Source organism: Hyla sarda, chromosome 2, assembly GCF_029499605.1.
Source record: "Hyla sarda isolate aHylSar1 chromosome 2, aHylSar1.hap1, whole genome shotgun sequence".
NCBI classification, from domain to species: Eukaryota; Metazoa; Chordata; class Amphibia; order Anura; family Hylidae; genus Hyla; species Hyla sarda.
Window position 1 is genome coordinate 472,124,333 of NC_079190.1, and position 26,101 is coordinate 472,150,433.

The window sequence follows — 26,101 nt, forward strand, 5'->3', positions numbered from 1 at the left end:
TCTCCACTCCGCTTCCAACATTTCCCTCTGATCCACTCTTCTCACCTGCCTACTACTTCACCTTACCTCCCCCCCCCACATCTCCCATTTCTTCTCCACTGCTTCTTCCTGCTCCACTTGCTTATCCTCTTTCTTCCATATACCCTCACTACACCTTCCGTTCCCTCATCCCCCCCCACCCTTTTCCTCCTCATCACAGTCTACTATTTCCATTTCCCTCTTCCCTCAGCCACATACTCCGGACTCGCCTACACTTCACCTCTATCATCGGCTCTCCTTCAAACATACATACTCCAACCCCCCCAGCCTTACGTAAGACTTCCCTTTGCAGCAGCTTAGATCTGGAAACTTCCTCAGACAGAAATAGTTAAATATTTTCTATACATCCCCGAGTGTTCACTATGTCTGACAGAGCTCTCACAACCTTTGTCTCCTTCAATGTACGGGGACTGAACACTCCTCACAAGAGAAGCCATGTACTGAGGATTCTCCATAGATTGAAACCGTCAGTAGTTTATTTTCAGGAAACTCATTTTAAGATGCACAAGATACCGAATTTACCTCGCCGCTACTATGACCAGTGGTTCCACTCCTGCCATGACACCTCGGCATCTAAAGGTGTATCTATAGCCATACACAAAAGTTGCCCGATTAAGGTTCTACAGACTCTCTCTGACTCTGAGGGAAGATATCTTTTCCTAAATGTCCTATTGTACAATCGCAAGTTAACTCTGGTGAATCTATATGCCCCTAACAATGCCCAGGTGTCATGGCTTTTGGGGGCACTGGAAGACCTCCGGGCGTTTGCAGATAGTCCGGTGATATTAGGTGGTGATTTGAATGTTTCACTTAATCCGCTTTTAGTCACTTCTCAAGCACGTACTGCTGTTCCCCAGAGAACACTTGCCAAACTACACTCCAAACTAACTGATTTATCTCTTATAGATGCAAGGAGACAGAGGAATCTTTCCATCCGGGACTACTCCCATTACTCGTCAGTACACAGATCCTACCACAGACTTGACTATTTGCTGCTCCACAAGTCTCTCCTCCCGACGCTCATGACCACAGGTATTGACTCTATTACTATCTCCGATCACGCTCCTGTACATCTTTCTTTGTCTCTGTCCCCTTTCCCCTCCATTTCTTGGTGCTGGAGATTGAATGAAGGCATCCTTTCTAATCAGACTGCTCTAGCTGACATTACGCAACAGTTATCCTTATACTTTGATTTAAACTCTAAGTCGGGAACGGCCTTCATGCGAGGGATATTCATTTCCTGGGGTTCCAAACTGAAGAAAGAGAGGCAGCGCAAGATCACTGACATTCTGTCTGAAATCTCCACCCTGGTGAGGATACACAAGCCTACCGGGGCGATAGCGATTCAGGAGACACTTAAATCCCTATGCACCACCCTTAATACTCTCCTCACCGAAAAATCAGCGAAGGCCTATCTCCACCACAGGCACCGTATTTATGCACACGGGGACAAGGGAGGTAAGCTCATGTCCACACTTATAAAGAAGGCGAGAACAAAACAACACATTCATGCAGTGAGAGATGAGAGAGGCCACCGGTATACAGACACGCCCTACATTGCTAAAGCTTTCCAGACGTTTTACACCTCTCTGTATAATTTATCAGAGGGAGAGTCCCCGGACTCTGCTTCCGGCCGTAGAGAGGCGACGAAAAGATTTCTGACATCACTAAATCTCCCTACTTTGGACGAACACATGCAGAGAGAACTCATGCTACCTATTACCCCTGAAGAAGTGCAGAGAGTGGTCTCTTTTTTCCCACCGGGGAAGAATCCGGCCCGGACGGTCTTCCACTGGAATACTACCGTAAATATGCAGACGTTCTGATCCCCCACCTCACCTCTGTTTGCGAGGCTTTATTCCGTGGGTCTCCTCTCCCTAAGCTACAGAGCTACAGACCAATATCACTTCTGAACTTAGACCTAAAAATCTGGGCTAAACTGCTCTCCTTGAGAATCAAGAGTCATCTTCCCCACTTAGTAGACGTGGACCAGTCGGGATTTGTACCAGGTAGGGAGGGTCGCACGAACACATTGAGACTGCTAACTGTGATCCAACATGCTCACATGAAAAGACTGCCCCTTGTCCTTCTTGGCGTTGATGGCATTTGATAGGGTCAATTGGGAGTATATGAAGGAGACACTACACCGCTTCGGATTTCCCCCGCAGTTTATAACAGCTCTTATGTCCCTTCACACACAACCGTATGCTTCGTTGATGGTCAACGATGACATATCCCCCCGTTCCGGATCACAAACGGGACCAGGCAGGGATGGCCTCTGTCCCCAACCCTTTTTATACTAACAATGGAAACGCTTTTACAGAGAGTTCGACAGTTGACCAGTATCTCAGGATACAAAACCCCGAGGGGAGAGCTTAAAGCACTAGACTTTGCAGATGATTTACTATTTATCTTAAGTGACCCTGCACACGGACTGCCTAGTTTATTAGACCTGTTCGTAGACTTTTGCTCGCTGTCGAACTTTAAAGTAAACGTTTCTATGTCGGAATTATTAAACATTACTTTATCTGCAGCTAAGATTAAGGAGATCGACTCCCTGTCCCCTTTCCCCTGGGCCAAATCGTCACTCACGTATCTAGGGGTTAAAATACCTAGCTCGCTCACAAGCATTTTTCAACTTAACTTTAAACCCCTACTAGCAGAGATTAAAGAGACATTGGCTGGATATGATCTTCCCCTGATCCTATGGATGGGTAGGAAAAACCTGATTAACTGCTATGTGCTCCCTAAGGTTAGATACACATTACAGATGCTACCGATCACATTACCTGCCTCCTTCTTCTCCAGCGTCAAGTCTCTCTTTTCTAACTTTATTTGGAAGCAAAAGAGGCCTAGGTTAGCATATTCGCTACTCTCTCGCACAAGCGCCCAGGGGGGAATGGATGCGCCAGATGTGGAGAAACTCTACAACCTGATACAGCTCCGCAGATGGATAGATTTAATTAGTCCCCTACCGAACTCGCCTATCACTCTAGAGGTGGCATCAGTCGACTACTCTGGTGATCTATTGACAGACTTATGGCTCCCTCCTACATCACGTAGCCTCGTGCGTAACAAAGACGTCCTGTTCTCTGGTGTTTTATGTACTGCTCGTCTCCTGCTTCCCTCACTTTCCCCCTCTCTTTCCCCTCTACTACCTTCTTCTGTGCTGCCTGTGGTCGTGGGCGGTGGGGTGGTGGATCACCCAGATATATGGAATAAATTGGCCCACATACCCTTATCACAACTGTTCCCGAACGGAAGGATTCTAACAGAGACAGAAGTCAGGATGCTTTTCCCAGATACCAGTTTGACTTTTCTGCACATAGCTCACTTTCAGAAATGCAGTAGACTCTTTATAGAGGGCTCTCTACCCCTCAGGGAACTTACAGACTTTGAGTCAGATGTAGCCTCCCTTGACGTGAAACATAGGAAACTCTCGGCCTTACGCACACTATATGATGCCTGCTCCCCGTTCCGTCCCCCAGGTTTTCTGCTGTCTTGGGAGAGAGAGTTAGACATATCTTTTACGAGAGAAGAGCAGAAGTTCATACTGACTCCCAGTAGGGGATTCTCGAGATGTGTCCGACTTCAGGAATCACAATACAGACTAACCTCGAGATGGTACAGGACGCCTGATTTCACAAGTTAACAGACTCCGCTCTCTGCTGGAGATGTAAGCTTCACACCGGTACCCATTTCCACATCTGGTGGACGTGTCCGCTTATTGCCCCACATTGGAGGGAGGTGGAGGACACATGCTCCAAAATCATTGGCAAGAAAATCTCACTATCGCCGGCGTCTGCGCTTTTGGGATGCCCAACCGTTACGTATTCCCCAGACAAGTCCTCATTGATCACACATTTGATCATGGCAGCCAAACAACTGATTCCCCTTACATGGCTGCAGTCCTTCCCCCCTTCAATTGCGGAGTGGCTGACGAAAGTCCAACAGATCCATGTATTTGAAGAGATGTCCAGTAGAGCTATTAGAACGTTAGATGCACACCGCATTGTCTGGGGACCATGGCGAGCATACTCACTAAACTGATGGATGGAGGAGAACTACCAAGAAGTTTTCCTCTACCCATTTTTTTGTATGATTTCAATGCAAGATAAATGTATTATACGTTACGTGGTCTTACAGCATTATGACTGTCACTCCCTGTCACATGCTTCCCCCCCCCACCCCTACCCACACCTTCTCCCCTCACCCCCCCCCCACCATACTCCACACCTCCCTATCCCCACTCCCTTCTCCTTATGTTACAACTGAGATGTTAATTAATGCAGGTCAATGTTTTGATGTCAGATCTGTACTGTTATCTATACTATGATGGAGAAGGCGCTGCTGCGACAGCGACCCCCTTGCCTACCTTTGTTCCTTATCTCTTTGTATTGTGCGTTAATGACTTGAAAATAAAATAAAAACTTGTTTGAAAAAAAAAAGTCTGATGTGTAAGTGAAAAAAAAATGTTTACACTAAAATGCTGTTTTTCCCCCAAATTTTACATTTTTACAAGGGGTAATAGGAGAAAATGACCCCCAAAATTTGTAACCCCCTTTCTTCTGAGTGTGGAAATACCCCATGTGTGGATGTCAAGTGCTCTGCTGGTGAACTACAATGCTCAGAAGAGAAGGAGCGCCATTGAGCTTTTGGAGAGATAATTTGTTTGGAGTGGTAGTCAGGGGCCATGTGCATTTACAAAGCACCCGTGGTGCCAGAACAATGGACCCCACACATGTGACCCCATTTTGGAAACTACATCCCTCACAGAATTTTATAAGGAGTGCAGTGAGTATTTACACCCCACTGATGTTTGACAGGTCTTTGGAACAGTGGGCTGTGCAAATTAAAAATTACATTTTTCATTTTCACGGACCACTGTTCCAAAAATCTGTCAGACACATGTGGGGTGTAAATGCTCACTGTACCCCTTATTACATTATGTGAGGGGTGTAGTTTCTTAAATGGGGTCACATGTGTGGGGCGGGGTCCATTGTTCTGGCACTATGGGGGCTTTGTAAACACACGTAGCCTTCAATTCCGGACAAAATTTACCTTCAAAAGCCCAATGGTGCTCCTCTCTTCTGAGCATTGTAGTTCGCCCGCAGAGCACTTTCCATCCACATATGGGGTATGTTCTTACTCAAAAGAAATGGGGTTACAAATTTTGGGGGGCTTTTTTCCTATTTTCTGTTTTTTTATTTTCCTATCCAACTTTAATGAAAAATTCTTAAAACACCTGTGGGGTGTTAAGGCTCACTATACCACTTGTTACATTCCTTGAGGAGTGTAGATTCCAAAATGGGGTCATATGTGGGTATTTCTTTTTTTGCGTTTATGTCAGAACCGCTGTAAGATCAGCCACCCTTGTGCAAATCACCAATTTAGACCTTAAATGTACATAGTGCACTCTCCCTCCTGAGCGTTGTGGTGCGTCCGCAGAGCATTTTACGCCCACCTATGGGGTATTTCCGTGCTCAGGAGAAATTGCGTTACAAATTTTAGGGGTATTTTTTCCCTTTTACTGCTTGTGAAAATAAAAAGTATGGGGCAACACCAGCATGTTAGTGTAAACATTTTTATTTTTTTACACAGGCTGGTGTAGCCCCATACTTTTCCTTTTCATAAGGGATAAAAGGAGAAAAAGCCCCCCAAAATATGTAGTACAATTTCCCCCAATTATGGAAATACCCCATGTGTGGCCCTAAACTGTTTCCTTGAAATATGACAGGGCTCTGAAGTGAGAGAGCGCCATGCGCATTTGAGGACTAAATTAGGGATTGCATAGGGGTGGACATAGGGGTATTCTATCCCAGTGATTCCCAAACAGGGTGCCTCCAGCTGTTGCTAAACTCCCAGCATGCCTGGACAGTCAGTGGCTCTCTGGAAATGCTGGGAGTTGTTGTTTTGCAACAGCTGGAGGCTCCATTTTGGAAACACTGCCGTACGATACGTTTTTCATTTTTATTGGGGGGGAACAGTGTAAGGGGGTGTATATATAGTGTTTTACCCTTTATTATGTGTTAGTGTAGTATTTTTAGGGGACATTCGCACTGGCGGATTACAGCGAGTTTCCCGCTAGGAGTTTGCGCTGTGGCGAAAAATTTGCCGCAGCTCAAACTTGAAACATAAACCCCACTGTAAACTCGCCCGTGTGAATTTTCCCTGTATGTTCACATGGGAGGGCAAACCTCCAGCTGTTTCATAACTACAACTCCCAGCTTGTACTAACGGACCGTGCATGCTGGGAGTTGTACTTTTGCAATAGCTGGAGGCACACTGGTTGGAAAACCTTCAGTTAAGTTCTGTTACCTAACTCAGCACTTTCTAACCAGTGTGCCTCCAGCTGTTGCAAAACTACAATTCCCAGCATGTACTGATCGCCGAAGGTCATGCTGGGAGATGTAGTTATGCAACAGCTGGAGGTACGCAACTACAACTCCCAGCATGCCAAGACAGCTGTTTGCTATTTGGGCATTCTGGGATTTGTAGTTTTGCAAAAGCTGGAGGGTCACAGGTTGGAGATCACTGTGCATTGATCTCCAAACTGTGGGCCTCCAGATGTTGCAAAACTACAAATCCCAGCATGCCCAGACTGCAAACTGCTTTGTGGGCATTCTAGGAGTTGTAGTTTTGCAACATCTGGAGGGCTACAGTTTAGAGACCACTGTATATTGGTCTCAGTCTGTAGACCTCCAGATGTTGCTAGGCAACTCACCGGCTTTTGTAGGATCCAGGGAGCCGCATCGCCGTCCTCCTCTTCTGCCGCCGATCACCCCTGCCGATCGCCGCCTGCTGCCGCCGCCGGTTAGTGATTGGGCTTCGATGCCGAATCCTGTCGGTTTCCCCGTTCTGCCCAGCCTACTGTGGGTGGGTAGAAAGGGGAAACTGAAAGTTAACCCCCCTGCCCCCGATCTGCAATTGGTTGTCGCTTCTTGATGACCATTAGCAGGGATAGGAGGGGTGGCACCCCTGCCACCTCACTCCAATCCCTTCAGAGGGATCGTGGGTTTCTTTGACAACCGCGATCCCCTTTATATACCGGTCACCATAGACCCGTATGACCCGGAATCGGCGCAAATCGCCGGTGTAAATACACCGGCGATTTGCAGCGATCGCTGACATGTTGCATGGGATGCCTGCTGACTGATTTCAGCTGGGATCCCGGTCCGGTCCCCGCCAGGCGTGTGGTGGGGACCGGAATTCACAGGGGCGTATGGATACGCCCTGAGTCCTTAACGATCAAAAACCCAGGGCGTATCCATATGCCCTGGGTCCTTAAGGCGTTAAGGGGTTAATAATAGTAATAGTAATAATAATAATTATACTGTTTCTACCATATCCACTTATCCAGAGATATTATGCTAGAGATATATTGTCATCCTCCATTTCTGGGAATCCAACTCTCCCCTTCTACATATCTCTGATTCCTTAATTATCCAATAGGGGGGCTTGTTTCCCACTTATGTTTCCATGTGGACAATATCTTCTGTCTCCATTACAAGCTGTATGTCCAATATGGGAAATGTGCCTTAAATTATGCAGCTCCTCGCTCACTTGTTAATGTATCAAGTGACCCAGAGCCCACCACGTGGAGGTGGCTGCATTTCGGGCTCCTCCCCACCCCCACCCCCAACCATATGCAGACCTTGTGTGACCCAATCAGCATCTTGTTAAATTGGTTCACATTGATCGTCAATGGCCTTTGCTGTAATACTTCTTAGCTTTGTATGTAGGAAGTAAAATGGCATCTTGAATGTGGTCATCATGCCGGTTAGTGTGCGGTTGGCCATGGCCCATGCTCCAACCCACACATTGGATACATAATTGGACCACTTCAGTTTGCTTTTAGCATATTGCCAAGTCCGCTGCAGCCAAGACACTTTGGGCTCCGAGGCATCTTCAGAGGTTGTTGGTAAATCCATCTGGTTATCCTCCATGGTGACTGTCACATGATCGCTGTGCCTGGATTCATGTGGGTCTGAATTGTCACCTAAAGCCATGTCAATAGCCACATCTGCTCGCTGACCACGGTGCTTAATCTTCTTCCCAGGTATTTTATGGATCTCATAATATGGTGGAGTGACCTTATAATGATATAGGTTAGTATACCGCCAAAGGAAACTCGTCACGTAATGTATGAGACACACGACAGGCACCGATAGAACTGGGATATCTGCAAAATAGCGACAGGATACAATATATTAGACCTATATTCATTCATGTATTTATGTATATATATATATATATATATATGTCTGTGTGTGTGTTCACACAAAATCATTTATCTCACAGGAGTAAACCTTTACCCAATTGCTGTAAGAATTTTAAAAGGGTACTCTGCCCCTAGACATCTTATCCCCTATGTAAAGGATAGGGGATAAGATGTCTGATCGCCGGGGTCCCGCAGCTGGGACCCCAGTGATCTCTGTGCAGCACCTAGCCTTTATTCAGAACACTGGGTGACAGGGTCGTAACGTCACAGCCACGCCCCTCGTGACATCACACCACACCCCCTCCCATAGACTTACATTGAGGGGGCGTGGCCGTGATGTCACGACCCCCACCGCCCGCTCCAAGCATTCAGAACTCTACTATATTAACTTTACACTAATACATTCATGTTAAATCCATTTATAAACTGAAATTTTGGAAGTTTTCATTATTCCTACCTCTTAGCTTCATGGTCACCGTCCCTACAGGATCCTTTTGCCTAAATAGACAAAATTCTCTTCAATTTGCAAAATAAGCGCAGGTCTAGTAGGAGAACGTGTTCACCCGCCGAACCGAGGAAATAAGTGTTAGGGATTGGATTCTACCCTGGAGAAAGTCTCTTTGATGTGTGATGTCACAGCAGATGACATCACGTGTATGTGTATCCATTGTAATGGCTGTACTGTACTTTACTTACACTATGTACAGTTATATACTGGGGGTTTACAAAGGATTTGACGATTACAGTTTTAACCCCTTCAGGGTCACAGGACAAAGGAAATTTTCATTTTTACATTTTCATTTTTACCTTAAAATTTTTCCTCCTCCCCTTCTAAGAGCCATAAATCTTAAAATGTTCAACCTAAAGACCCATATGAGGGTTTGTTTCTTTTGCGACCAACTGTACTTTGTAATGAAACCTTTAATTTTAACATAAAATATATGGTACTATAAAAATGTATATATATTATTTGCGGCAGGAAATTGAGAAGTAAACCGCAATTTTGCAACTTTTGATAGTTTTTATTTTTACACAGTGAAGTGTATGATAACACCGACATGTTCTTTTTATACTGTGGGTCAATGTTTGGGTACACGCTTTACTCTTTTTGTACTGTTTAAAAAAAAAAATCAAACATTTTGAACAATGTAAGTACGTTTTAAATTGTACGAGGGCTAATTTTTTTCCGAATACATCCCTGCATACGGAAAATGTTATAGAGGTCAGAAGAGGACAATTTTAAACGTACTAATTTTGGTGCAAAAAGTTATAACTTTTAATGTTAAACAAAATCAAACCTTAATGAGCTGGATATCAATTTAATTGTATGGATCTAAAGAACAAGGTGTCATTTTTTACCGAAAAGTGCACTGTGTAGAATCGGAAGTCCCTAAAAAAAAATTCAAAATGGTGTTTGTTTTTTTTCAATTTTGCCCCACTAATATTTTTTTTCTAGTTTTGCCGTAGATTTTGTGGTGAAATGATTGATGTCATTACAAAGTACAATATGTGGCGCAAAAAAACAGCCCCATAGGAGTCTGTGTTATGATTTTAAGAAGGTGAGGAGGAAAAAACTTAAGCACAAAAATGAAAACCTGTTGTCCTGAATTTTTCATGTTCACTGCACCTGCACTCACATTTAACCCCTGGACATGTTGTATTCATATGGTTATGCTTGTACTGGCACTTAATCTGTGATTTGTTGTTTTTATCGGTACCACATTTGCGTACATGTGATTTTTGATGACTTTTTTTTATTTTATTTTTTTCTGGGATGTGATCACAATTCAGCATTGGACTTTTTTTATTTTTACGTTTTATGCCGTTCACCATATGGAATCATTAACACTATATTTTAATAATTCTGACTTTTCTGGAAATTGTTATGCCAAATATGTTGATTTATTTTATTTTTTTTTACAAATTTTTATTTGTAAAATGGGAAGAGGGGGAATTAATTTTTTTATTGGAGGAGATACTTATTCCCATTATTAAATTATAACTGTTAATAGCTATCTTTTGATTTTTAATACTGATCAGTAATATCGACAATCTACTTCTCTGGTCTCAAGATCTCTGGAGATGGCGCACTACAATGCTCAGAAGAGGAGGAGCGCCATTGAGCTTTTGGAGAGAGAATTTGTTTGGAATGGGAGTCAGGGACCATGTGCATTTACAAATGCCCCCGTGGTGCCAGAACAGTGGACCCCCCACATGTGAACCGATTTTGGAAACTACACCCCTCACAGAATTTAATAAGGGGTGCAGTGAACATTTACACCCCACTGGCGTTTGACAGGTCTTTGGAACAGTGGGCTGTGCAAATGAAAAAATGCATTTTTCATTTTCAAGGACCACTGTTCCAAAATTCTGTCAGACACCTGTGGGGTGTAAATGCTCACTGTACCTCCTTATTACATTACATGAGGGGTGTAGTGTCCAAAATGGGATTACATGTGGGGGGGGGGGGTCCATTGTTCTGGTACTATGGGGGCTTTGTAAACACACGTGGCCTTCAATTCCGGACAAAATTTATCTTCAAAAGCCCTATGGCACTCCTTCTCTTCTCAGCATTGTAGTGCACCCGCAGAGCACTTCACATCCACATATGGGGTATGTTCTTAATCAGAAGAACAAATTTTGGGGGGCTTTTTTTCCTATTTTCCCTTGTGAAAATGAAAAATTTAGGGTAATGCCAGCATTTTAGTGAATTTTTTTTTGTTTTTTTCATTTTCCCATCCAACTTTAATGAAAATTCTTTAGTGTTAAGGCTCACTATACCCCTTATGTTCTGTGCGGGTTGTAGTTTCCAAAATGGGGTCACATGTGGGTATTTATTTTTTTGCGTTTATGTCTAAACCACTGTAAAATCAGCCACCCCTGTGCAAATCACCAATTTAGGCCTCAAATGGTCATGGTGGGCTCTCACTCCTGAGCCTTGTTGTGCGTCTGAGAGCATTTTACACCCACATATGTTGTATTTCCGTGCTTTTCCTTTTACCGCTTGTGAAAATAAAAAGTATGGGGAAACATCAGCATGTTAGTGTAAAAATTTAAATTTTTTTACACTAACAGGCTGGTGTAGCCCCCAACTTTTCCTTTTCATAAGGGGTAAAAGGAGAAAAAGCCCCCCAAAATTTGTAGTGCAATTTCTCCCGAGAACGGAAATACCCCATATGTGCCCCTAAACTGTTTCCTTGAAATATGACAGGGCTCCAAAGTCAGAGAGCGCCATGTGCATTTGAGGACTAAATTATTGATTGCATAGGGGTGGACATAGGGGTATTCTACGCCAGTGATTCCCAAACAGGGTGCCTCCAGCTGTTGCTAAACTCCCAGCATGCCTGGACAGTCTTTGGCTGTCCGGAAATGCTGGGAGTCGTTGCTTTGCAACAGGTGGAGGCTCCGTTTTGGAAACACTGCCATACGATACATTTTTCATTTTTCTTTATTGAAGCGGAAAACTCACTGTAAACTCGCCCGTGTGAATGTACCCTGTACAGACCGTGCCTGCTGGGAGTTGAACTTTTTCAACAGCTGGAGGCACACTGGTTGGAAAACCTTCAGTTAGGTTCTGTTACCTAACTCAGTATTTTCCAACCATTGTGCCTCCAGCTGTTGCAAAACTACAACTCCCAGCATGTACTGATCGCCAAAGGGCATGCTGGGAGGGTGGGCCATTTATATGGATACACCTTAATAAAATGGGAATGGTTGGTGATATTAACTTCCTGTTTGTGGCGCATTAGTATATGTGAGGGGGGAAACTTTTCAAGATGGGTGGTGACCATGGCGGCCATTTTGAAGTTGGCCATTTTGAATCCAACTTTTGTTTTTTCAATAGAAAGAGGGTCATGTGACACATCAAACTTTTTGCGAATTTCAAAAGAAAAACAATGATTTACTTGGTTTTAATGTTCATGAGTTATTTAGAAGTTTCTGACCACTTCTAAAATGTGTTCAATGTGCTGCCCATTGTGTTGGATTGTCAATGCAACCCTCTTCTCCCACTCTTCACACACTGATAGCAAAACCGCGGGAGAAATACGAGCACAGGCTTCCAGTATCCGTAGTTTCAGGTGCTGCAGAATGGGCAAAAGAAATATTGGAACAGGACCCTCAGTTTACGCAGAAGATTTGTTCAGTGATGAGGCAAACTTTTATGTGAATGGTGAAGTTAAAGGGGTACTCCACCCCTAGACATCTTATCCCCTATACAAAGGATAGGGGATAAGATGCCTGATAGCCTCACGCCCCTTCCCATAGACTTGCATTGAGGTGACGGGGCGTGACGTCACATGAGGGAGGAGTCATAGCATCACAAACTTCTGTTCCCATGGTCGGGACTCAGACCCTCCAGTGCTTCCCGAGCAGAAAAAAGGTGGGTGCCGCATGCTATATTGCGGGGGTCCCCAGCGGCGCGACCCCCGCAATCAGACATCTCGCTATAAGATGTCTAGGGGTGGAGTACCCCTTTAACAATCAAAACCACCGCTATTGGTCTGACACTAACCCACATTGCATAGATCCCTGCAAGACTGTTGGAACACAAAAATTGATGGTATGGTGTAGTATATGGGGTACGAAGATAGTGGGGCCATTCTTCATCAATGGAAACCTCAAGGCCACTGGATATGCGAAATTGCTACATGATGATGTGTTTCCCTCTTTATGCACTGAAGCTGGCACGTTCCCTGAGTTTTTTCTAGCAAGATGGTGCACCACCACATTATGGGTGTCAGGTCCGAGCATTCCTAGATGAAAAGTTTCCTGGAAAGTGGATTGGTCGTCGTGGGCCAGTTGAATGGCCCCCAAGGTCTCCCGATCTGACCCCCTTAGACTTTTATCTTTGGGGTCATCTTAAGGCAATTGTCTATTCTGTGAAGATACAAGATGTGCAGCACCTGAAACTACGGATACTGGAAGCCTGTGCTAGCATTTCTCCTGCGGTGTATATAGTAGTATATAGCAGTGTATACGGATACTGGAAGCCTGTGCTAGCATTTCTCCTGCGGTGTATATAGTAGTATATAGCAGTGTATACGGATACTGGAAGCCTGTGCTAGCATTTCTCCTGCGGTGTTGCTATCAGTGTGTGAAGAGTGGGAGAAGAGGGTTACATTGACAATCCAACACAATGGGCAGCACATTGAACACTATGTAAGTGGTCAGAAATTTGTAAACAACTCATGAAAGAATAAAGTTACGTTAAAACCAAGCACATCATTGTTTTTCTTGTGAAATTCCCAATAAGTTTGATGTGTCATATAACCCTCTTCTTATTGAAAAAACTAAAGTTGGATTCAAAATGGCCAACTTCAAAACGGCCGCCATGGTCACCACCCATCTTGAAAAGTTTCCCCCCTCACATATACTAATGTGCCACAAACAGGAAGTTAATATCACCAACCATTCCCATTTTATTAAGGTGTATCCATATAAATGGCCCACCCTACAGTTATGCAACAGCTGGAGGTACGCAACTACAACTCCCAGCATGCCAAGACAGCTGTTTGCTGTTTGGGCACGCTGGGATTTGCAGTTTTGCAACATCTGGAGGGCTACAGTTTAGAGACCACTGCACAGTGATCTCCAAATTGTGGCCCTCCAGATATTGCTAGGCAACTCACCAGCTTCCGTAGGATCCTGGGAGCCGTACCGCCATCCTCTTCTGCCGCCGATCGCCGCCCGCTCCTGCCACCGATGGGTAAGTGGACTTCGGTGACGGTCCCTGTCGGTTTCCCCGTTCTGACCCACCTATTGTGGGTGGGCAGAATGGGGAAAACGAAAGTTAACCCCCCCCCCCTGTCCCCAATCTGCTAAAAATAAATAAATAAATGTTTTATGGTCACTGCACTTGCACTCACATTTAACCCCAGGAAATGTTGTATTCATATAGTAATTGCTTGTATGGGCACTGGTAATCATGGAATATTATATGAGATGCTCCACCAGAATTTTCCATGATTCAAAATTTGGTGCCAAACTCAGCAATTTTGACGCAAAAAAAAAAGGGTTGCGAAAAAGAACTCACATATTTTAGTCCCTTAAGGACAGAGCCCTTTTTCACCTAAAAGGGGTACTCTGCCCCTAGACATCTTATCCCTTATCCAAAGGATAGTGGATAAGATGGAAGATCGCTGGGGTCCCGCTGCTGGGGACCCCCGGGATCTCTGCTGCGCCACACCTCTATTTTTACTGCACAGAGCGTGTTTGCTCTGCGCGTAATGACGGGTGATACAGGGGACGGAGCATCGTGATGTCACGGCCCCGCCCCCTCAATACAAGTCTATGGGAGGGGGCATGGCGGTCATCACACCCCCTACCACAGACTTGCATTAAGGGGGTGGGCCGTGATGTCACAAGAATAGCAGCAACGTAAAGGAGAAAATTCAAAATCTTCATTTTTTACACTCGCATGTTCTTGTAGAACCATAGAAACATAGAATGTGTCGGCAGATAAGAACCATTTGGCCCATCTAGTCTGCCCAATAATCTGAATACTATGAATAGTCCCTGGCCCTATCTTATATGAAGGATAGCCTTATGCTTATCCCATGCATGTTTAAACTCCTTCACTGTATTTGCAGCAACCACTTCTGCAGGAAGGCTATTCCATGCATCCACTACTCTCTCAGTAAAGTAATACTTCCTGATATTACTGCAAAGACCTTTGCCCCTCTAATTTAAAACTATGTCCTGATGTGGTAGTTTTTCTTCTTTAAAATATGCTCTCCTCCTTTACCTTGTTGATTCCCTTTATGTATTTAAAAGTCTCTATCATATCCCCTCTGTCTCTTCTTTCTTCCAAGCTATACATGTTAAGGTCCTTTAACCTTTCCTTGTAAGTTTTATTCTGCAATCCATGTACTAGTTTAGTAGCTCTTCTCTGAACTCTCTCTAGAGTATCTATATCCTTCTGGAGGTACGGCCTCCAGTACTGCGCACAATACTCCAATTGAGGTCTCACCAGTTTTCTGTACAGCGTTTCCTGCTGCTCTATTACATTGTCTTCCTACCTTTAAGTCTTCTGAAATAATTACCCCTAAATCCCTCTCCTCAGATACTGAGGTCAGGGCTGTGTCAAATAATCTATATTCTGCCTGAGGGTTTTTACGCCCCAGGTGCATTATCTTGCACTTATCCACATTAAATTTCAGTTGCCAGAGTTCTGACCATTCTTCTAGTTTGCCTAAATCCTTTTCCAATTGGCGGATCCCTCCAGGAACATCAACCCTGTTACATATCTTTGTGTCATCAGCAAAAAGACATACCTTACCATCGAGACCTTCTGTAATATCGCTAATGAAGATATTAAACAATATTGGTCCCAGTACAGATCCCTGAGGTTCCCACTGGTGACAAGACCTTGCTCTGAATATTCTCCATTGACTACAAACCTCTGTTGTCTGTTACTCAGCCACTGCCTAATCCACTCAACAATATTGGAGTCCAAGCTCTATGACTGTAGTTTATTGATAAGTCTTCTATGTGGGACAGTGTCAAAAGCCTTACTAAAATCTAGATATGCGATGTCTACTGCCCCTCCACCATCTATTAGTTTAGTCACCCAGTCAGAAAAATCAATAAGATTTGTTTGACATGATCTCCCTGAAGTAAACCCATGTTGTTTTTCATCTTGCAATCCATAGGATTTTAGATGTTCCCCTATCCTATACTTTAGTAGGGTTTCCATTAATTTCCCCACTATTGATGTCAGACTTACTGGCCTATAGTTGCTTGATTCCTCCTTACTACCTTTCTTGTGAATGGGCACAACATTTGCTAATTTCCAATCTTCCGGGACGGCTCCTGTTACCATTGATTGGTTAAATAAATCTGCTAACGGTTTTGCTAGCTCACCACTAAATTCTTTTAATAATTTTGGGTGTATCCCATCAGGCCCCTGTGATTTATTTGTCTTCACTTAAGGCAGTCGGCTAGCCCCTTATTCTATTCTACATGCCTTCCTTCCTTTGTATTTAATTTAGTTATTCCTTGTTTTGATTTCCTTTTTTCATTTATATATCTGAAGAATGTCTTATCCCCTTTTTTCACAGACTGAGCTAGTTTTTCTTCTGCCTGTGCTTTAGAAGTCCTTATAACTTGCTTGGTCTCTTTCTGCCTAGTCTTGTAGAATTCCCTATCTTCATTGCTCTGGGTTGTTTTATAATTACTAAATGCTAGTTTTTAGTTTTTTATGATTTTGGCCACTTCTGCTGAGTACCACAGTGGTCTCTTCCTTTTTCTGCTTTTACTGACAAGTCTTGTGCAATTTTCTGTTGCCTTCAATAAAGCGTCTTTTAAGTAGTCCCATTTCTCCTGAACTCCATGTAATTTGTTCCAGTCTGATAGGGACTCATTTATGACTAATCTCATTTTTGAAAAGTCTGTTTTTCTAAAATCTAAAACTTTTGTTTTTGTGTGGTGTGACTCCTTCACTGTTCTTATATTAAACCACACTGACTGGTGATCACTAGATCCAGAGCTTTCGCCAACAATAACATCATATACCAAATCCCCATTTGTGAAAACCAAATCCAAAATGGCCTCCTTCCGCGTTGGCTCCTCAACCACTTGTAGAGATAATCCCAGTAGGGAATTTAGAATATTTGTACTCCTGACAGAACTAGCTATTTTGGTTTTCCAGTTTATATCCGGAAGATTGAAGTCTCCCATAATGATAACTTCTCCTTTCATTGTCATTTTAGATATTTCTTCAACTAGTAGATCATCTACTTCTTTAACTTGGCCAGGTGGTCTGTATATCACACCTACACGAGTTACTGCACGGTTACCAAACTGCAACGTAACCCAAACTGACTCTGTGGTTTCCTCACTAACTTGTATTAGGTTAGATTTTATGCTATCTTTCACATACAGGGCCACTCCTCCTCCTTTCTTGCCTTCTCTGTCTCTTCTGTATAAAGAGTACCCTGGTATGGATATGTCCCAGTTATTCCTTTCATTAAACCATGTCTCAGTAACGGCATTGGTTGTGTAGTGTTTTTATGGTACATTCACATGGGCGGAGATTTACAGTAAGTTTGAGCTGCAATGGAAAATTTGGAAAAACTCCCAGCATGCACTGACAGACCATACATGCTGGGAGTTGTAGTTATGCAACAGCTGGAGGCACATTGGTTGCGAAACACTGAGAGTTTGTTACTTTACTCAGTGTTTCGCAACCATTGTGCCTTCAGCTGTTGCAAAACTAGAACACCCAGCATGCACAGTCTCTCAGTGCATGCTGGGAGTTGTAGGCACACTGGTTGCAAAACACTGAGGTAGGTAACAAACTCAGTTTCACAACCAATGTGTCTCCAGCTGTTGCAAAACTGCAACAATCAGCATGCATTGACAGCCGAAGGGCATGCTGAGAGTTGTAGTTTTGCAACAGCTGGAGGCACACTGCTACAACTCCCAGCATACCCTTTGGTAGTCTGTGCATGTTGGGAGTTGTAGTTATGAAAAACTAGATGCACACTTTTTCATAGAAAAAATGTGCCTCCAGCTGTTGCATTACCACAACTCCCAGCATGCACAGACTACCAAAGGGCATGCTGGGAGTTGTAGTTGCTAAGCAACATCAGGAGGTGAACAGGCCTCACCTCCTGCTGTATCCTGCCGCCGGGACCGCCGCACTGTATCCTGCCGCCGGGCCCGATCCTGCTGCTGCTTCGACCGATCAATCACGTGATCGTGAGGTGGCACCCATGCCACCTCACTCCTGCTGAGTAAGGGGGAATGGGGCTGTCTCGGACAGCCCCATTCACCCTTTTTTTCCGGGTCACCGGGTCACCAGAGACCCAATTGACACGGAATAACCACAAATCGCACATCTGAATGGACCTCTGGACCCCCCCTGGGCAATATGCCGGGATGCCTGCTGAACGATATCAGCAGGCATCCCGGTCCATGCCCAGCGAGTGGCAGGGGCTGGAAGAACGCAGGGCATACCTATATGCCCTGAGTCCTTAAGGACTCGGAAATGGGGGCGTATGGATACGCCCTGCGTCCTTAAGGGGTAAATATTTTAAAAGCAGCACAAGAGAGCTTTAAAAATGTGAGGCGAAAAAAAATGGTGTGATTAATATCGCTGGAACAGAAATTACAGTAATTTTTTGATATCTCACCCAATGTGAACTGAACTCAACCCACTTGTAAGTCTGAGTTTACCTGCTACCACATTGAGATCTGGTGACTGGGGTGTTGCAATATGTAACAGGATCTGGTTGTATAAACCCTGGGGGCAAGATGTTGTAAACCCCTTAGTGTTCGTGACGCCAGGATGTGGTTATTCCGGTATGGTAACCGCCGTCAACCAACCCAGAAACGGTTTGTAATAAAGGAATGTCCACAGCTAGGATTCTGAATAAACTGGAACTTTTACTTGAAATGTTTAGGGAACAGTCTTTACAATTATGCAGTTCCTTCAGAGGCCACCGGGACACAGGATACCTTGCAGGCTTGCTGGGACTTGTAGTTTTGAGGATATTTATGCAGGCCACTGTGCTACTAATATATTCCTTAGCTGAGGAGTAGTCACTGGATTTGTAGAGAGAATTGTAACTCACGTTTTAGAAGTGGCTGTGTTTCTTTAGGCTTTGGCCTAGATGAGAGGAATTTGCAGTATACAGGACTTTGTGCTTCCTTTTAAGTCCAAGAGATAAGAGAGAAAGAATAGAGACTTCAGCACCTTATATACTAGGGGGCTGGACTAAAGCCCATTGGTTGCTAATGCCTGGGGTTCCTGTGCCCATGGAACTCTGGGTATATCACATGACAGTAGATCACATGACCAAGGAAGGTCCTATACATTTTATACAAACTGTACAACTTTATACATATGAATAATAGATACACATAATTAATATACACTGCATTTATATGAGACAACAAGGGGGGAGCCCTGCAGGAGAGCCCTATGGACCTAAGAGACTCTTCCTGAGGGGACAGGTCCTGTACCGGTACACCTCAAACCCCCTTGTTTAATGAAAGTCGCCCTCAACGTCTGTCCCCTTAGGGAGAGGAGCGAAATGGCCATTGGGCCGGATGTAGTCCTGAAGCATTTAACTATAACGTCCAATTTCAGTACACATTAAAATGTCCATACATGCTCTGTAACTTGGGAACAGGATGACATTGGTTAACTTTAGTACTTGCTGGATATAATTAACCATTTAATGGTTGAGACAAGGTTCCTTAAAGGGGTACTCCGCTGCCCTGTGTCGGAAGCTCCGCTCCCCAGCGTCCGGAAGTTTATTGTTCCTGACGCTGTGTGCGGGCTTCCGTGTTCAGGGCTGCCCCTCGTGACGTCATGCCCGCCCCCTTCATGATGTCATGCCCGCCCCCTCAATGAAAGTCTATGGGAAGGGGGCGTGATGGCCATCGTGCCCCCCTTCGCATAGTCTTTCGCTGAGGGGGAGGGCGTGTTATCACGAAGGGGGCCGGCGTGACGTCACGAGGGGCAGCCCTGAACATGGAAGCCCGCACACAGCGTCCGGAACAATAAACTTCCGGACGCTGGGAAGCGGAGCATCCGACACAGGGCAGCGGAGTACCCCTTTAAGAACACAGCCATGAATATGGTAACAATACTTTTACATTTTACAACAATACCTTTATTTTTTTTTATTATTTTTTTTTTTATAGAGACATACCTACATATTATTATGCATCTCTAATGACTATGCACATATTATTAGTACTATCACATTTGACTGACTGACAATCTTACTGACATTTGACTGCTATCTACAGTGGGGATCAAAAGTTTGGGCACCCCATGTAAAAATTTGTATTAAAGAAGCCAAGGAAAGATGGAAAAATCTCCAAAAGGCATCAAATTACAGATTTGACATTCTTTTAATACGTCAACAAAAGTTAGATTTTATTTCCATCATTTACACTTTCAAAATAGCAGAAAACAAAAAGATGGCGTCTGCAAAAGTTTGGGTACCCTGCAGAATTTATAGCATGCACTGCCCCCTTTGCACAGCTGAGACCTGCCAGTGTCATGGATTGTTCTCAATCATCATCTGGGAAGACCAGGTGATGTGAATCTCAAAGGTTTTAAATGCCCAGACTGATCTGACCTTGCCCCAACAATCAGCACCATGGGTTCTTCTAAGCAGTTGTCTAGAAATCTGAAACTGAAAATAGTTGATGCTCACAAAGCTGGAGACGGCTATAAGAAGATAGCAAAACGTTTTCAGATGTCAATATCCTCTGTTCGGAATGTAATTAAGAAATGGCAGTCATCAGGAACAGTGGAAGTTAAAACAAGATCTGGAAGACCAAAAAAATATCAAACAGAACAGCTCGCAGGATTGTGAGAAAAACAATTCAAAACCCAGAAAGATCTGGCATACACTGGAGTTGTGGTACCCTATTCCACTATAAAAAAATACTTGTACAAATATGGTCTTCATGGAAGAGTCATCAGAAGAAAACCTCTTTTACATCCTCACCACAAAAATTAGCGTTTGACCGTTTTGGAAACAAGTTCTGTGGACCGATGAGGTTAAAATTGAACTTTTTGGCCGGAATGAGCAAAGGTACGTTTGGAGAAGAAGGGGAACAGAATTTAATGAAAAGCACCTCTGTCCAACTGTTAAGCATGGGTGGGAGGATCAAACCTTCATCATCACCGCTTGTCAATGTCTGATACAGTGGTCTTCTGCGGACCTCCAGAGGTTTCAAAACTACAACTCCCAGCAAGCCCGGGCAGCCATCGGCTGTCCGGGCTTGCTGGGAGTTGTAGTTTTGAAACCTCTGGAGGTCCGCAGGTTGAAGACCACTGCGGCCTTCGACATCATCCAGCCCCCCCTCTCACCCCCTTTAGTTCTGTACTCACCTCCGTTCGGCGGGACGGTGCTCCACTGGTCCGGTGCTGCAGGACTGTCCGGTGGGGAGGTCGTCCGGTGGGATAGTGGTTCCGGGCTGCCATCTTCACCGGGGGGCCTCTTCTCCGCGCTTCGAGCCCGAAATAGAGGCGTTGCCTTGACGACGACGCAGACGGACGTTGGTAATGAACATCCCCCTGCGTTGTCGTCAAGGCAACGTGACTATTCTGGGCCCGAAGCGCCCACCCCTAGTCCACCCCTAGTCACCTCTCACCCCTATAGTTATTACTCTAGTCATATGCTCCTTATTTGTGGAAGTTTAACTGTATAAAATGTACATAAATAGTTAATTACCTGTGAGAAGCGTAGCAGGACCTGCGGGTCACGTGATCAGGTAAACTCAATGGTATTTTTGCTTGAGGACCTTTGGAGGTCCCTGTGACATAATGAACTCATTTCCTTTGTGACGGTGAGGGACAGATGGCTGGACCAATCAAAACGGCCCCGCCCCTGCCCATATAAGGGCGCGGCGGCCATTAATCTCTCTTGGTTTCTGGCTGTTGACGAGAAAGGATCTGCGCTGCTGTCATCAGTGTGTCTAGGCCTTAGCCTTGCGGCGATGGCTGTTCTATTCCAAATTGCGAGTGTATCAATCACTAAACACTCTGCAAGACCACCGGACCTTATCTATCCCCTAAATCCGGACGGATCTTCGCAATATACCCTGAATTCAGAGACTATTATCTAAAGTCAAGGTCCGCAACATCTGTCAGTCATTTAAGTATAGAGAGACTGTTTAATTGAGACTGTTACTACTCTGTGGATGTACCGCAAGCCTTTAAGTAAAGTTTATGCAAGTTCAAATTCAACTATCTTGTGGACCTTCAGTCTTTATTCTTATGCACCTATCGTTACTGGAAAGGGCGGCGATAGGCCGGAGAGTCATCTCAACATACTAGCCCTCAGCCTGGCGTCACGAACTATAGGGTTAACATTAACCCCTGATATACCAAAGCAAATCTCTGACTGTACTACCCCTACCCCTGAGACTTACCACACACGCAACTCTAACTTCCAGCATGGCAAGTCAGCAGTTTGCTGTTCGTGCATGCTGGGAGTTGTAGTTTTGCAACATCTGGAGGGCCACAGTTTAGAGATCATTGCACAGTGATCTCCAAACTGTGGCCCTCCAGATGTTGCAAAACTACAAATCCCAGCATGCCCTGACAGCCAACAGCTGTCTGGGCATGCTGGGAGTTGTAGTTTAGCAACATAAGGAGGCTTACAGTTTACAGAAATCACTGCATGGTGACAATCAGATGTCCAAGACAGCTGATGTCCCCTAGACAGGAGCACTAGGATGGGTATGGGGGGGTTATAGGGGTCTGTTTGATGTTTTATTTCACACAGAGCTCACACAGCTCCAATCTCCTCACAGATCTCCCTACACTGAGGAGATCGGAGCTGTGAAAGGCAGTTTTTTTCAACTGCCTCTGCTGTGATTGGTCAATCTGGATTGATTGACCAATCACAACAATCAGGGGGCCAGGCCAGCCATGGGGAGACCCGCGGACGATGTCTGTGATGATCAGCTGTCTATGAAAGCTGAAGTCACTTCAATGTCACAGCATGTTTCCATGTTTACATGCTGTGACAGTTTAGCTTCAGGACGAGCCGGCTCATCTAACGCGGCAAGTACTCGCTGATTAGGACGATCAATTAATACTGATCGGTAATATCGACAATCTACTTCTCTGGTCTACCAACGTTACAAAATGTGGGCTCAAAATTGAGCAAAAAAGCCCCCAGACTACGGATATTCATGGTGCGGCATAGTATGTTTTTAATACTTTTTTTATTTCTGAGGACGGTGGATGGGTTTTTGCGGGATAGTTGGAGTGCAGCTATTTAGTGCCAGGCAGGCTAGTTAGGGTGTCACCAGATGCGGTACCCCCCCTGTCACTCTCTAGCAATGCTACTGGTAATAAAGGGTAGATAAAGAACTTCAGCTATTTACATAAGGGAAAACTTTTCTGCTTTAACCCCTTAAGGATCGAGGTCATTTTGGCCTTAAGGACCAGAGCATTTTTTGCACATCTGACCACTGTCACTTTAAGCATTACTAACTCTGGGATGCTTTTACTTATGAAGTTGATTCCGAGATAGTTTTTTCGTGACATATTCTACTTTATCATAGTGGTAAGTTTTCGTCAATACTTGCATCATTTCTTGGTAAAAAATTCCAAAATTTTAAAATTTTGCTTTTTTTTTTTAACCTTGAAGCTCTCTGCTTGTGAGGAAAATAGACAAACCAAATAAATTATATGTTGATTCACATATACAATCTCTTCATGTTTGCATCATAAAGTTGACATGTTTTTTTTTTTACTTTTGGAAGACATCAGTGGGCTTCAAAGTTCAGCAGCAATTTTCAAATTTTTCTCAAAATTTTCAAAATCTGAATTTTTCAGGGACCAGTTCAGATTTGAAGTGGATTTGAGGGGTCTTCATATTAGAAATACCCCATAAATTACCCCATTATAAAAACTGCACCCATCAAAGTATACAAAATTATATTCAGAATGTTTGTTAACCCTTTAGGTGTTTAACAGGAATAGCAGTAAGTTTAAGGAGAAAATTGAAGACCCAGTATTTACACCCCACTGGCGTTTGACAGATCTTTGGAACTGTAAGCTGTGCAAATGAAAAATTACATTTTTCATTTTCAAGGACCACTGTTCCAAAAATCTGTCAGACACCTGTGGGGCGTAAATGCTCACTGTACCCCTTATTACATTACTTGAGGGGTGTAGTTTCCAAAATGGGGTCACATGTGGGAGGGGTCCATTGTTCTGGCTCTATGGGGGCTTTGTAAACACACGTGGCCTTCAATTCCGGACAAAATTTATCTTCAAAAGCCCAATGGTGCTCCTTCTCTTCTGAGCATTGTAGTTCACCCGCAGAGCACTTTACATCCACATATGGGGTATGTTCTTACTCAGAAGAAATGGGGTTACAAATTTTGGGGGGCTTTTTCATATTTTCCCTTGTGAAAATGAAAAATTTAGGTTAACACCAACATATTATGTTTAGTTTTTTTTTTTCTAATTTTCCCATCCAAATTTAATGAAAAATTTTCAAACACCTGTGGGGTGTTAAGGCTCACTGTACCCCTTGTTACGTTCCGTGAGGGGTGTAGTTTCCAAAATGAGCCGCTGTAAAATCAGCCAGCCCTGTGCAAATCACCAAATTAGACCTCAAATGTACATAGTGCGCTCTCACTCCTGAGCCCTGCTGTGCATCCGCAGAGAATTTTACGCCCACATATGGGGTATTTCCGTGCTCAGGATTTCCTTGAAATACGACTGGGCCCCGAAATGAGACAGCGCCTTGCGCATTTGAGGAGTACATTAGGGATTGCATAGGAGTGGACATAGTGGTATTCTACGCCACTGATTCCAAACAGGGTGCCTCCAGCTGTTGCTAAATTCCCAGCATGCCTGGACAGCCAGCGGCTGTCCGGAAATGCTGGGAGTTGTTGTTTTGCAGCAGCTGGAGGATCTGTTTTGGAAACACGGCCATACGATACGTTTCTCATTTTTATTGGGGGGGGGGGAGACAGTGTAAGGGGGTGTATATGTAGTGTTTTACCCTTTATTATGTAGTGTAGTGTTTTTAGGGTACATTCGCACTGGCGGAGGTTTACGTTGAGTTGCCCACTAGGAGTTTGGGCTGTGGCGAAAAATTTGCCGCAGCTCAAACTTGAAGCAGAAAACTCACTGTAAACTCTCCCATGTGAATGTACCCTGTACATTCACATGGGGAGTTAAACCTCCAGCTGTTTCAAAACTACAACTCCCAGCATGCACTGACAGACCATGCATGCTGGTAGATGTACTTTAGCAATAGCTGGAGGCACACTGGTTGGAAAACCTTCAGTTAGGCTCTGTGACCTGACTCAGTACTTTCCAAACAGTGTGCCTCCAGCTTTTGCAAGACTACAATTCCCAGCATGTACTGATCGCCGAAGGGCATGCTGGGAGACGTAGTTATGCAACAGCTGGAGGTACGCAACTACAACTCCCAGCTTGCCGAGACAGCTGTTTGGGCATGCTGGGATTTGTAGTTTTGCAACAGCTGGAGGGTCACAGTTTAAGAGATCGCTTTACTGTGATCTCCAAACTGTGGCCCTCCAGATGTTGCAAAACTACATATCCCAGCATGCCCAGACAGCAAACTGCTGTGTAGGCATGCTAGGAGTTGTAGTTTTGCAACTTCTGGAGGGCTCCAGTTTAGAGACCACTGTATAGTGGTCTCAGACTGTAGACCTCCAGATGTTGCCAGGCAACTCACCAGCTTCCGTAGGATCCAAGGAGCCGCATCGTCGTTCTCCTCTTCTGCCACCGATCACCCCCATCGATCACCGCCTGCTACCGCCGCCCATGAGTAATTAACCCCTTAAGGACACATGACGTTCTCATACGTCTCCATTTCCGAGTCCTTAAGGACACATGACGTATGAGAACGTCATGTGTTTTACCGGCCCCCCGCAACCATCTGGAGCGGAGCCGGTCCCCGATGCCTGCTGAAATCGTTCAGCAGGCATCGGGGCATATCGCCCAGGGGGGTCATTATGACCCCCCATGTCGGCGATGGCCGCAGATCGCTGGACAATTCAGTCCAGCGATCTGCGGCGGATTCCGGGTCAATCGGGTCTCCAGTGACCCGGTGACCCGGAATTATTGGCTGATCGGGGCCGTCAGAGACGGCCCCGAACAGCCAGAGCCAGCAGGGGTGAGGTGGCACTGGTGCCACCTCACGATCGCCCTGATTCGTCGGCCGGATTACCGGCCAACCAATCAGGGCGCCTGCTGCGGGTGTCACTCCCGCACCCGCTCCGCCCCTCTTCCGGAGGACGTGAGCGGGTGCGGGACGTGCACCCCGGGTGCTGGGGACCCCGATCCCCGGCGCCCCTGTTAGGATCGGGGCCCCA